This window comes from Haematobia irritans, chromosome 2, assembly GCF_050003625.1.
Source record: "Haematobia irritans isolate KBUSLIRL chromosome 2, ASM5000362v1, whole genome shotgun sequence".
Classification (NCBI taxonomy): domain Eukaryota; kingdom Metazoa; phylum Arthropoda; class Insecta; order Diptera; family Muscidae; genus Haematobia; species Haematobia irritans.
This window is the reverse complement of record NC_134398.1, coordinates 77,586,048-77,594,657: the sequence shown is the minus strand read 5'-3', so window position 1 is coordinate 77,594,657 and position 8,610 is coordinate 77,586,048. Positions and strand designations below refer to the sequence as shown.

General features: G+C 32.6%; 1 long non-coding RNA gene across 1 annotated transcript; it reads right to left on the bottom strand.

Annotated features, from left to right (window-relative positions):
- Window positions 1-818: 818 nt before the first annotated feature.
- LOC142223044 (uncharacterized) lies at window positions 819-1,887 on the bottom strand. The gene is made up of 3 exons (XR_012718514.1): window positions 1,575-1,887; window positions 1,406-1,511; window positions 819-1,340 (listed from the first exon to the last, which is right to left on the bottom strand). It is a non-coding gene; the product is annotated as an uncharacterized LOC142223044 (long non-coding RNA).
- Window positions 1,888-8,610: the final 6,723 nt, after the last annotated feature.

The following is an 8,610-nucleotide window of genomic DNA, read 5'->3' as shown; positions in this document are numbered from 1 at the left end:
AATTGAACGCTATCGAAAATTTGGTTAGCATAAATAGCAATGCATTTCTTATGGGAATGAAATTTTTCGCTAGAGGTGCATACCGGCCTTTAGCGATTTTAGCGGCTAAACTCGAACTTAATACTCACCTTTAAGGTGGGTATTAAGTTCCATTTTAACCGTTAAAATTGCCATTTTTATCATCATATAATTATAAATAAACCCTATTAGTCATTATGTCTTGTATGGCAATACCAATAAAGACCCAACAAAATAAAAATAAACACAATTTACTTGAAGTAATTTCTTTTGGCATAAATGTTGTATTAAAAGAGTGCAGAAACAGGCCTATTAACCAAATTGAAAATTCTTCATTTTCTTTTCTTTTTTAGATTCTTAACATCATACCCATTTTTTTCCAACTCTCTCATACATGTATGGACCTAAACTCATGAGCCTATTGGAAAAAAAAGAGGAAGCATATAGACATCTTCTTAATTCAGATAATCTTTGCGTCCCAATAAACACAAACGTTTGAAACATGCTAAATTTCAAAAATTTTTCAAACATTTTTTCAAAGGATTAGGGTAATATTCAAGTTGAGAAATTGTTGAGAAAATCGCGTTCTCAACAAAAAACAGACATTATCCTCAACAGTGAAATTCAACACATTAGCAATATCTCAAGTGTTATCCTTAAATTGAAATGCATCGCTACTCAATAATTTGTCAAACAATTTTCATGCAAGTCAAATTCAAAATGAACATCGTTGCAAATACTTTTCAACCTAAATTTGTATGAATGATATCCCCACTTCAAATTGAAAGTCAAAGCCAAAATTCTATGAATTTTGTATAATTTATTCATTTTCATCAAAATAAAATATATAATAATACACTACACTACATAATACACTACAATACCAATTGATAAATAATAATCAACAATTAAGAACAAAAAAAAACACAAACAACAAAACTTTAAATATCTTAAACATTATTAGTAAAAACTTTTGCATTAATAATTCGATTTCCTTCCTTTTGGTATCATAAAACAGCATTAACATTTATTAACAATTTGAAATTAGGAACGTACTGGACCGCGTGTTAGAATTGATTTCCAGCAGAAGGAATTCACAAAATATCCATTTTAAACTGATAATAGCATATGAATTAAACTGACGATGTGATGCACTTTTTCATCCAGAAGTTGTTGATTTCAACAATTTTTTGTTTTTAACAATTTTAATTGGTTGCACTTGTAATGTTTCTGGAATCTTTTTCTTGTCGATAAACCACTCATTTTTCATTTGTCAGCTTCTTAATGTTTGCAGGAATGTAGCATCCAAAGATTTTAGTTTTCTGCAAAGAGATTTAAATTTAGTGACTTCTCTAAAGTGTTGATTTAATTTTTCTTATTGACGTACCAATTATTATAAACTATTTGAAGCAGTTCCAGTTAATTGTCTACCATTTTTTCATCGGTCAGCTTTTTAATGTTTTCAAGAACGTAGAATCCATAATTTTAGTTTTCTGCAAAGAGATATACATTTAGTGACTCCCTTAAGTTTTATTTCATTTTTTATTTTCACTTACCTATTTTTATAAACTATTTGGTTATTTGTCTAAAATTTTCCATTTCTTTAAATTCTTGCAATTGACCACGAACTTCGTTGCACAAATAAGTATTAAAAACCACATGGTTTTTTCGTTGCATTTTAGTGTAGTGTTTTGTCAAAGTTTTCTCATATTATCTTCAACACCTTTTCAAAGATTTCGTAAACATTTTGGCAAATTGGAAATAATTCGCAAACAATTTGAAGATGTATTGAAGATGAGCTATTTCAAGTCAAGTTGAATTTATGTTGAAAATTATATTTTAAGCTCAAACAGAAAAGTTGTTGCATTTGAAAAACGCTCATCCTGTGTTTATTGGGGTGTTTTCGTTTAAAAGTGATGCTTTGACGGCGTTGGCGTTTGAAATATCGACGTTGACATTTGTCAAAACCAACAATAGGTCTTTTCGCGTACTTTTCTAGCAATAATTATCCAATAAAAACTAGCAAGAGAGTAAAATTGGCAGAGATTTAATTTTTTTAAATGAAACATAGCTGCGCTGCTCCCTTTGTATTCGCGGTTCAATAACATATGGAGGAGGTAAAAATAATTGTTGCTGTCACAGAATCCGGACTTTCATCGGAAAATCATCTTGACAAATGAAGCTCATTTCCACCTCAGCATATATGTCAAAATGCAAAATTGTTTTATATGAGGGTCCTCTATTCTCCATGTACGACTGTTTAGTTTGGTTAGTGGCCTTGCGGAGTTACTTGATTTTTTCACAAATTAACTTTTTTTATGGTTAGAGCTGGTTGGTGTTGAACTGGACAACGGTAACTTTTAACAGTTACGTGTCACACAAGCCACTTTTTTGCAGGAAACGTTTCCAAGCTGGGCAATCATAATAAGCCACCAAGATATTGCGACTTTAATACCTTCCCGTCGGATGAAAGAATGCTATCATCCCAGCGTCGAATTACAGCCTCAACGATAGAATTCACATGAATATATTTAGTTTAAATTGCTTTTCATTATCAACTGCATACTTTTCGCTTTATTATGAAATAAGCATCCGAACATTTATCTCAAAACATTAAATTTTTCTTCGAATACGAAAATACCAGCTCTTATTGGAAAATACTTCGCAAATATATAGAGCCCTTTTAGAAGATCTTCATCGAGTTGAGTTTTTCTGCGGCTGTTTTGTTAGAATTGTAGAACAGCCATATATCGACTATCGAAGACATTGACATGTTAGATTTGTCGTTCGGGACAAATATTTATGTTATGCGCTTTACAGATTATCAGTTATTCCGGACGACAGTGCTCGTGTCGAACATATCCCATATATTGTGCACATTATACGTTAAGTCCGAAGGCATAATCGATACTGCTGCATGTTTATGGGATCGATAACACATTTACCGATTATTTAGTCATCGCCTACAAGTCGTATCGATCCGACACACTGTAAGATTCTTTACAAACACCGACATTCCGTCCGGAATAACTGATAGTCTGTAAAGGGCATTAGTCACATATTCATAGAAGTAAGCGTATACAAATCCCATTTAATGAAAAAAAATGTAAATTACTAAAAAGGATAATTTGTTCACAAATGCTATTACATAATAAAAAAATCAAATTGTTTTTAAGTTTTGATGTTATATAAGGTGTACCATTTTACTATTGCCCATTTGACCAGTGTGAATTTATAATTTTATTCGTATCAGCAGAAAATTTCAGCAAACAACTGACTTTCCTGCAGTATATTTGCTGTTCCAAAATAACAGATTGTTTGCTGTTTAATGCGCTTTACAGACTATCAGTTATTCCGGACGTGATGTCGGTGTTTGTAAAGAATCTTACAGTGTGTCGGATCGATACGACTTGTCGGCGATGACCAAATAATCGGTAAATGTGTTATCGATCCCATAAACATGCAGCAGTATCGATTATGCCTTCGGACTTAACTTACAATGTGCACAATATATGGGATATGTTCGACACGAGTACAGTCGTCCGGAATAACTGATAGTCTGTAAAGCGCATTAGCAAAAAAACTGCTAAAACAGCAGCATTTTGTTTGCTGAAAAACAGCAGATAGCGTTTGCTATTAACAACAGACTTTTTTCTATGAGTGAACAAATAAGAAAAAAACAAAACTTAAAAATTATTTGTAAACACTTTTGCATTGATAATTCGATTTCCTTCCTGTTGGTGTCATAAAACAGCATTAAAATGTATTAATATGCGGGCAATTTGAAATTAGGAACGTGCTGGATCACGTCTTAGAATAGAAGGAATTCACAAAATATCCATTTTAAACTGATTATATGATATAAATTAAACGAACGATGTGATGCACATTTTCATCCAGAAGTTGCTGATTTTAACAATTTGTTGTTTTTAACAATTTTAATTGGTTGCACTTTGCAATTTTCTGGAAACTTTTTCTTGTCGATAAGTAATTCATTTTTCATTGTTCAGCTTCTTAATTTTTGCAAGAATGTACCATCCAATGATTTTAGTTTTCTGCAAACAGATTTAAATTTAGTGATTTCTTTAAAGTGTTGATTTTATTTTTCATATTGACTTACCAATTATTATAAACTATTTGAAGCAGTTCCAGTTAATTGTCCAACATTTTTTACCGGTCAGCTTTTTAATGTTTTCAAGAACGTAGAATCCATAATTTTAGTTTTCTGCAAAGATATATACATTTAGTGACTTCTTTAAAGTTTTATTTCATTTTTTATTTTCACTTACCTATTATTTTAAACTATTTGGGATAAATTCAGTTATTTGTCTAAAATTTTCCAATTTTTTTATTTCTTCCAATTGACCACGAACTTCGTTGCACAAATAAGTATTGAAAACCACGCGGTTTTTTCGTTGCATTTTGGGGTAGTGTTTTGTCAAAGTTTTCTCTTATTATCTTCAACAACAACATTTGGAAAATTGGAAGTAATTCGCAAACAATTTGAAGACGTATTGAAAATGAGCTGTTTCAAGTCAAGTTATATTTATGTTGAATATTATATATACCTTCAAATTGAAAAGTTGTTGCATTTGAAAAACGCTCATCCTGTGTTAAGGTAGGTACTATGTTCGGTTTCCGAAGCGAAATCCCATACAAAACCAAAAATGCGAAAAACTACCGAAATATTTTTTCATTTGTGGTACTTTGTTTTTTTTCGAGTTGAAAAACTGACATAAAGTTCATAGTCCCTAATTAGGTCGGCTTTAAATCCTTCCATATGTTGAGATTAGTTAGTTTCAAAACATGGCGCCATTTGTAATGTGAATTAAGAAATAATTGATTTATTCAAATGATTTGTGTTAAATTAGAATACAAAAGTGGTTCGCGTTGTTATTTAAAAATGCAATTAGATTGACGAAATAAAAATAACGGAGTGCTATATGTATATAACATATATAACAGCATCTGGTTCTGTAGCCGTTTCTGCCACAGTAGCATCTGCCCTCACATCCCTGACACCCACAATTGCAGCCACTACATCAGCTACAGTGAACAACTCCAACATAGCACCCTCAACACCTGCCACGACCACAGTGGCTGTGACCGCAAATATTGTATTGCAACAACCAAATACAACGGCCGCCCAAGTAGTGAGTGGTCCCATTGGGGTGGCAGCAAATACTACTCCAATATTAGCCACTATTACTAATTCTTCAAATGCAATATCGACTGTTGCTGCCGTTAGTAATACAAATGCAATACTAATGCAATGGTGGTTTCACAATCATCCACAATAGTATCACCAGCAGCTGGATCGAATGTTGTTGTTCCCACCACTACAATGGCTTTAGCAGGAGCTACCGTGGGACTTAAGTCTGGTCCAGATATTACAATGACATTGAACCGTATAAATACGGCAGAGAATGAAGTTGATGTGGAGGAATGTTTACCAGGTGATGTTGTTAAATTGGATTTTGCTGGCGAAGTAGTGGCCGGGTGAAATTTTACCCCTAAGGAATGTCTTCTAGGAGTTTCCAATCGGCGACCGGTGCCCTTTGGAAACTCCGCCTATTACAACAGTACCATCATCGCTTCAGCCATCAGCAACAATAGCATTCCATCAGCGTCATATTGTAGAGATACAACCAGGCCACCATTTATCATCATCCCCTGCTAATTTAGAATTGACTAATGTTATGCTACATAATGTTTGCACAGAACACGAAGAAGTAGAAGAAGCTAATTGTCATAATACTGCAGATGTAATCGATGAAGATTTCTTTTTTAAAATATGCTTAAAAACGATTTCGTCTTATCTCTGTAAACCCAGTGCTTCTACATTCAACACCCATTTTTTACAAAGAAATGAATTGTATTTTTTTTATTATTTTACCGCTCCTCGTAATTGCTCCCTTTTCTATTTGTTAAGCGAGCTCGTTTTTTGTGTGTAAGAGGCGTAAATGAATGAGAATTGAACAAAAGAAATGTTAATGCAATTTTAATTTTTAATGGAAACAACATGAAAGCTAAATATGAGAAATGATAATTAAAAATTTTTAAATATAACAATATTAATGAAAGAAAGCTGATAATCCAGAAAAGAAAACATTGTGTTCTAGGGTCTTTAATTAGTGTATAAATGTACAAATTAATAAAAAATCATAATAAAATTATAATCGAACTTGTTTTATTTTTATATACCGGGGTATAAGTAATTGGGTGGTCTTATACGTTTTATACTTTTTAATATAAAATTAGTAAATTTTTCTGAACAAAGTTATATCCAAAATAAATGTTTATAGCAAATAATTAAATAATTTTTATTTAAATAGCAAAATAATTTTCTTGTATTCATCATTTGTCCAAAATGGTTGCGATAGGCTGGAATGAAACGATTTAATTTCGTTGTGGCTTTTAAATTTCAGTTAGCGGCATTCTAGCATTTTATCAATTCAAAACACTGGTTGAATTTCATAACGTGACTGAAATAGTTATTGGAACTTATACATTGGGAGAGTATAACATCCTTCAGTAAACCAGCCAATTGCTTCTCAATGTATTAATTTCAGTCAACGAAGAGTCTGGTATAGAACACTAACATCCCTTTGTGACGAAATATAAGTCGGGAACAGTGACTTTGGCTTAGGGACTACCCTTGAACTTGAGTTATGGGCTTAAGTTGGTTGTTCCCCCCGATGTAACAACATTGGCAAATGAAATGGCGTTATTATCCTTTGTGGGAACCGTGGTGGTGACCACTGGATTTGAAATTGCTAGTGAGGCGGCAACAGCATGGTATTGCAATGCGATTGTGTAGATATTGTGGACACCAACGAAATAAGTTTGTTGAGGAATGAGTCCATTGCTGCGCATGATGTAAAAGTTAGCATAACACCGGAATTATATGTTTTTTTGATGTGCGTTACAAATTGACGGTATCCATTTGGAAAAGCTGAAGAAGACAATGTACCACATGTTGTAAAAGCTGTTGCAGAATGTGGTAAGACACCAGGAGTAGAGCGGCTGGAGCTTTATTCTTAACAATTATTAGTGTCCAGTGCTGTATGAGATTTTTTTGCAAAACAATCCAAAAACTGGTAGAAAAACACTTTTCAAAACAATTATCATGAATGCGTGTATGTAAACAATCAGCTGCTGCGTATGTATAAGTAAAAATAGTATGACATTTGGCGATGTTGTCAATTAAATTGCGGAGAAATAAACGCGGAATAGCTCCAAAATAGCTGTTTTCTTCGTTCGAAATGTATTGTCAACACTCTCATTTTTCAACGCGAAAGAATGGTTAAGTGAAGTTTTTTTCGTGCCAACAAACATAGTACCCACCTTTAATTGGGATTCCTTGCCCCTGTGCTTTCCCAATAAACACAGGATGAGCGTTTTTCAAATGCAACAACTTTTCAGTTTGAGGTTAAATATAATTTTCAACATAAATTCAACTTGAAACAGCTCATCTTCAATACATCTTCAAATTGTTTGCGAATTACTTCCAATTTGCCAAAATATTGGTGAAATCTTTGAAAAGGTGTTGAAGATAATATGAGAAAACTTTGACAAAACTAAAATGCAACGAAAAAACCATGTGGTTTTCAATACTTATTTGTGCAACGAAGTTCGTGGCCAATTGGAAGAAATAAAAAAATTGGAAAATTTTAGACAAATAACTGAATTTACTCCAAATAGTTTATAATAATAGGTAAGTGAAATTAAAAAGTTGAAATAGCACTTTAAGGAAGTCACTAAATGTATATCTCTTTGCAGAAAACATTAAAAAGCTGACCGATGAAAAAATGTTGGACAGTTGACTGGAACTGCTTCAAATAGTAATAATTGGTAAGTCTATATGAGAAATTAAATTAACACTTTAAGGTGGGTACTATGTTTGTTGGCACGAAAAAAACTTCACTTAACCATTCTTTCGCGTTGAAAAATGAGAGTGTTGACAATACATTTCGAACGAAGAAAACAGCTATTTTGGAGCTATTCCGCGTTTATTTCTCCGCAATTTAATTGACAACATCGCCAAATGTCATACTATTTTTACTTATACATATATATAAAAGATCTTCATCGAGTTGAGTTTTTCTGCGGCTGTTTTGTTAGAATTGTAGAACAGCCATATATCGACTATCGAAGACATTGACATGTTAGATTTGTCGTTCGGGACAAATATTTATGTTATGCGCTTTACAGATTATCAGTTATTCCGGACGACAGTGCTCGTGTCGAACATATCCCATATATTGTGCACATTATACGTTAAGTCCGAAGGCATAATCGATACTGCTGCATGTTTATGGGATCGATAACACATTTACCGATTATTTAGTCATCGCCTACAAGTCGTATCGATCCGACACACTGTAAGATTCTTTACAAACACTGACATTCCGTCTGGAATAACTGATAGTCTGTAAAGCGCATAAGATATTTAAAGTTTTGTTGTTTTGTTCTTATTTGTTGATATGTTTAATAAGATTATTATTTTTCAATTGGTATTGTAGTGTATTATGTAGTGTAGTGTATTATCATATAATTTATTTTGACGAAAATTATACAAAATTCATAGAA